Below are 6,000 nucleotides of genomic sequence, written 5' to 3' on the forward strand. Positions count from 1 at the left end.
GCATCCAGGAAGGCATGGCACTGGAGGAGTTGAGAGTTCTACATCTAGTTCTGAAGGAAAAAAGACCATGTCTGAATCCCTCAAGAAGCTTTAAGTAGGATCTTAAGGCCCGACAGTGATACCCTTCTTCCAATAAGGCCACACCTACTCTTACTTGAACTTACCTCCCAATATTGGCACTGTCTGGGTGAAGCATATTCAAACTACCAAATTAAACCCCTCAACCCAATAGACTTGCAATCACCTGACTCAATGGGGCCATATGTAGCCATAGCATAATGCAAAATACATTTAGTCCAACTTCAAAAATCCTCAAAATCTATCACAGTCTCTTCAATTTTTAAAATTCCAAATTTTGAAGTTTCTAGAGAGTCATAGAATCTCTTATCTGTAGTCCCCTTAAAATCAAAGGGACTTTTACATTATTGCAGTAAGATTTATTGTGGATATATTAAAAATACGGCTTGGTTACAGCATGAATCAAAATAGGCAGTAATAGCATATATTTTAGCAGTCAAAATCCCTTATATATGCCAAAATATTTGTATGATTCTGAGATTGACGAGTAGACAAATTATATTTTAGTATATATGAGTAGATAAAATATAAAATATATAAAAATAAATGTGTACCATCATTGTTGTTAATTTTGTGATTTCTAACAATTAACTGTAATAACTTCTTCTTTTTTTTGTAGAATTGCTCAAAACAGTGATGGGTCTCCTCTGCCATATAGTCATTACAAATAACCAAAATATCAAGAATCTTTGTCTCAAGAATCAAGCTATACAAAATGACAGGTCTTAAATTACTGAAGAAGTTTAAATGTTGTTATATGCATACATACAAAATCAAAATTGTTATAAAGACATTTCATAGTAAAGTGTTTTTAAAAGTATAAAATATCAGAATTATCTTAAAACATTTGCACCATTTATACCTGTATATTAACATGATTTGGAGATGCAATACTCAAGATGAAAAAGTTAAAAATTATCCTCTGATATTTTAAGCAGTGGGCAAAACTAATCATGGAGGAGGTGGAGGTAGAAGAGGAGGGAGAGGAGAAGGAGGGGGGAGGTAAAGGAGGAGGAGGAGGAGGAGGGGGAGGACGAGAAGGAAGGAGAGCAAGAAAGAATAGGAGACAATGTTATAATGAAATTTGACATAAGAGAGAGTATTAGGCTAAATTATGGTCAGTTACTTGCAGGAAGTCCATGTTTCTGATGAGCAATGTCCTGCTTTGAAGCCTGTGGTAGGTAATTTTGTGTTTTATAACTACAAGGGTCTCAATATCCTGTAGGAGTGTCAATGTTTTCCATCTAGTAGTTCTCCTTGGTTTCCTCTTTAATTTCTTTTCCTAGCTGTTTGGAATGAACCTCAAGTCTCATACCTGTTACTACTGAGCTACAATCCCAGCATCACATCATGTTTCTCCTTGGAAACTATATTCACTGTTCTCATGTATACTGATTTAATATACACTGACCTGTACATTCCTTTTGAGCTTTTGTATCTTTGTTGTCCTATTCCCATGTTTAGGCATAGGGAATTCAATTTCATTTGCACTCATGCACAGAATGCAAAATGACGAGAAACAGTTCTAGCAATTTGACAGTAGCACCCTGTAGTGTCTTCTTGTCTGCCACTTGAATCATTACTTTCAAAGCAATCCAGTTACTTCACTAGCTTCTTCAGACAAGTGCAGCTTTAATTTATTACCACTTCAGGGGTTTTATTAGCTGAAAGGGATGCCAAGTCAAAAAGCATCACAAGTTTAGACAAGTTTTTATTGTTCCTGTGACTTGTGGCTGTATATGATATCAGGGGTCACATACAAACCCTTTCTTCCACATTACCATAACCAACTGCATTTTCCCTATGTGATTCTGATCACACTTCATACAACTATTTTATGTCGTTTCTCTGGAAAAGAAAAGTAAATTTACTGAAAACAACAACAGCATCATATCAACAACAAAATGAACACAGGTAGTTCATGCATTGTACCTTAACTGTCAACAAAACTAGGGAAATACAGTAAGAGCTGAAGAGTTTCTTAATGAGTTGAGTTGCAAGTCAAGTTTAGAGTTATCATATAACTGAGATGAAAGATGTAGCAGCTTGTGTGTTACTAAAAGTATATGTTTCAGGCAGCACTGGACAGCAATAACAAACAAGAAATAGTCAAATGGAAAAATATGTTTCAAAAATGTCTTGCTGAAATTATAACTTAGTCATGACTCTTACATTTATGTATTGTTTATTCCATGGGAAAATAAACTTGCTAGGCAATCTGTTAGGTATAAGGATTTATCAAAAGGACAGAGAAATGAATGAAATTGAGTCTTCCAGAAGACCAGGCAGCTTCTTTGAAAATCCATATGGCTCTCAACTTTTGTAATGCTACAATAGTCAAGTCACACATTCCTAAACTTAACCTTAAAAAATAAAACTAAAACACAAAAATGGATTCAGCAAGTTGTATGTGGGTATATCTTGTACACACGTACATATACAACTTGCAGAAACACAGTGTGTGTGTGTGTGTATCTATATCTATAGACATATATATATATATATATATATATATACATATATACACACACATTTATATATGTGTGTGCATACATATATAAATAAAAAGGATAATCAATAAAAAGTAACATCTTGAAATGTGAGGGGCTTAAGGTAGAATAGCTGGGGAGATGGGAGGAGGGAAAGTGATGTGCTTTTATTTTTCATTTAAAAACATTAAAAAAAAATAAAAAACACATTTCTCCCTAATTATTATCAGTTATGTAACTATTGTTGCATTGAATTTTATGAGAACAAAAGGAAATTAACAAGTTTTATAGAAACAGCTGGAATAAGAGTTGAAATAATTCCCCCTTCTCCTTCACTCTTCTTTCCTTCCTTCTTCCTTTTTTCCTTCTTGTTAGTTATCATCTTTCTTTTTTTCTACTTGACTTTTTTATTTTCTTATAAATTGGATTATTTTAAAGTAGACTTGCAAAGTAAATATGGCATGAGACCTAGTTGCATGCCTTTTTAAGACATTAAATTCAGGAAATAGCATTTGAGATTCTTTCTGTTTATTTGATTTTTTGCACTGTTGGGGACTGAACCCAACTGCTTTTTCTATGAGCTATATCCATGGCCCAGCATAAAAATTTAAAGTTCTTATATGAACAATGCTGCTATAAACAGTTATTTTAAAAAAGAAACAAGAAGCAGAAATCATTAGAATTTTCTATTTCTTTGTGTATCAACTGCAGTCTTCCATCTGCAGGCTGATGCAGCTGAATTGGTTCTGTGAGGAGTCACTCATCACTTTACGATGGTGGATATACTTTGATAGAAGGAGCTGAAATGATAACCTAGATGAAGATAACCCATGGTCATTGCATCATTAGACCAAGATGGCCAGAGGTATCAGGGGCACAGCCAGAGAAGGAAGCTTTTATTATATTGCACAATTTTGTCTTGGGAACCATCGCAGATATGCTGAGCATAATCACCACAATCTCTGTACTTGTGTACGAGGCAGCCGAATTTTATAGCTTATCACTCTGGTTCAATTAAGTCCCTCTTACTTGCATTTTAATTTTAAGGTAAATGCATTAAAGAGGAAAAAGATAAAAAATTAACTAAGAAAAAAATGAAAAAAAGGTGTCTTTATTAATAAATTTATTTTATTTTTGTAACTTTTACTAAATTTTTCATTTGATAATTCCATGCATGAATAAAGTGCCTTCTGATTACTATAGCTCTTATCCTCCTAATTTGCCTTCAGCCCATACTACCAGCCCTGACCTAAGATGTTACTGATTAGCTTGAGAAAGCAGTTGTTCCATCTACCTTCCATGTTGAAGGAAGCAGCTACAGTGCATTAAACATACATTGTGTTTTTAAAAATAGCATAGCTGATACTGATTATGTCCCTACATTTTCAGAATAAATGTCTCTAAAGCCAGGTTACATGTGAACAAATTCGTTTTTATCAAAAATGAACTCTACTAAGCATCATTTCTAAGCAGATATAACAGTTCATGATAGTGTAATAGGCAGTTTCTTCATTTATAGGATCATTGTGAATGAGAGTTAAAAATATCACTTACTTTTCATAATGTCCTTGAAAGAATGGTTAAAGCTTCTATAAACAGTTCTTTTCTATACAACCAAACAGGTGAAGGAATTGAACAAAACCATCCAAGATCTAAAAATGGAAGTAAAAATAATTTTTTTAATATTGAAAATTTTAATGCAAAAAAGACTAAGTCAAATATTTAAACCAAACATGCCATAATAATATGGCACCATTTTCATAATCAATGCCCATAAAATGGCATCAGTACAAAAATTTAATCAAAGATAGTAGATTAGTAATTAGAGTATCAGGTAAGGTTGATTTTACAAAGAAGCTTTAACAGGTAAAAGAAGGAGCATATGACATAAATTTAAGTATGCAATTCGAATTTACAAATTATAAAAATTCTCTACTTTAATAGCTGGTTTCTTTTCTTTTTTGATAGGAAAGAAAAAATGCTTTATATGAAATGCATATGTAAATCTGGGAAACAACTTGTGTTGAGAAGACAATAATGCCGCACAAAAACAACCAACAGTAAATAGCATCTGGTTTCTTTTGAATGGCTAAATTTTAGCCTAATTTTTTTCCCTATCAACAAGCCAATTGGACACACTCATTTACTCAAATGTACATGTAAGTAATGTAGGTAAATGAAAGACATTATTCAGATAAGTGAATTCTATTCCTTTTCATCATCGCTGTGATGAAGTTGCAAAGGACACGCTTTTTCTCGTGGCTTTTCCTCAGCCACTGCTTCCTGCTTCTTCAGGAATGTGGTTCTCTTTTTTAGAATCTTTAGGGGACAGCCTGAAGAATTCCCCGATGCCTTTTTGCCACTTGGGAGTTGGGCGCACACAGATTGGTTTTCTTCCTGCATGCTTATTGTCAGCTTTTCTCGAGGAACTTGAAGAATTGGTGACGAAGGTGGAGGAGCTGAGCACCTTCCTAGGGGCTTGAGAAGCCAGCGCTTTTCTGTAGGCTCCTGGGACTTGGTTTGCTTTGGTCCGCACCATGTTTACACAGGAAAAGACACCTTTCACCGACACCCAACTGCAGATGTCTCAAATGGACAAGAACCATAATTTTCTTTATATCCTTTGACATCGGTAGATCTCTAAATGAAAGGACTGGAATAATGACCTTAAAAGAGAGTGTGCTCACAGATGTGGAGTATGCAATCTGGCCCATTTCTCTTATTTACAGTCTTCCGGTTAGAATGTTATAAGATTACCACCCATTTTATTTCTTTTAATGGACAGCCAGAAGCACAGCTAACAGAAGAATTCATCTGAGCATGACTCCCGGGTTCATTATTTCAATATAAAAGGTAAACCAGGCAAATGAAATAGGAAAATAACCCATAATTTAGTGGACTGCCCCCAGTGAGACCCTGCCATTAAAACTTTAGTGTTGCTCCTGCAAACCTCTGTTCCTTTGATTAGGCAATTTACTCTATTTCTATCTTTCTGTTTGCTAAAGCATTCAATAGCAAAATACATTCTAATTCTCCCGACACATAAAAGATTGTGTTGAGAAAAGTATAATAGAATGCATGTTCTTTCAGCTGTGCACCTTAATGCAATCAGAAATCATTACAGCTTTATCAATAATATAATATAGACACAAAGGTAGAAGATTTTTTTGAGATGAGCAGAAGGGTACAGACCCCTGAGGAGGTCTCAAAACCCAGACACATGTCTTTAATTCTTCAAAAATGCATTTCAAAGCACTATAACCCTTAAAAAATGGTACAGGGGCAAACAAGAGGTCCATGTCCACAAAATCATCTGGCACAGATTATAAGCGGGCTGTGCAGTGTTTCAGCTTGACCTATTGTTTTATAGAGAATAAACCTTCCCAATTTTGGTACAATATTTAAAAAGGCAGTGTCACTAAATATATTGTAT

General features: G+C 34.4%; 1 long non-coding RNA gene and 1 pseudogene across 1 annotated transcript in view; one reads left to right on the forward strand and one right to left on the reverse strand.

Annotated features, from left to right (window-relative positions):
- Positions 1-5,252, forward strand: part of Gm20756 (predicted gene, 20756) — a 45,802-nt gene extending 40,550 nt beyond the window's left edge. Inside the window, exons 8-9 of the long non-coding RNA NR_040771.1 lie at positions 698-800; positions 4,536-5,252. This is a non-coding gene — a long non-coding RNA (predicted gene, 20756). The remainder of the gene's footprint in view (positions 1-697; positions 801-4,535) is intronic.
- Positions 4,636-5,171, reverse strand: Gm6719 (predicted gene 6719; annotated as a pseudogene).

This window comes from Mus musculus, chromosome 6 (genome assembly GCF_000001635.26).
Source record: "Mus musculus strain C57BL/6J chromosome 6, GRCm38.p6 C57BL/6J".
Lineage (NCBI taxonomy): Eukaryota > Metazoa > Chordata > Mammalia > Rodentia > Muridae > Mus > Mus musculus.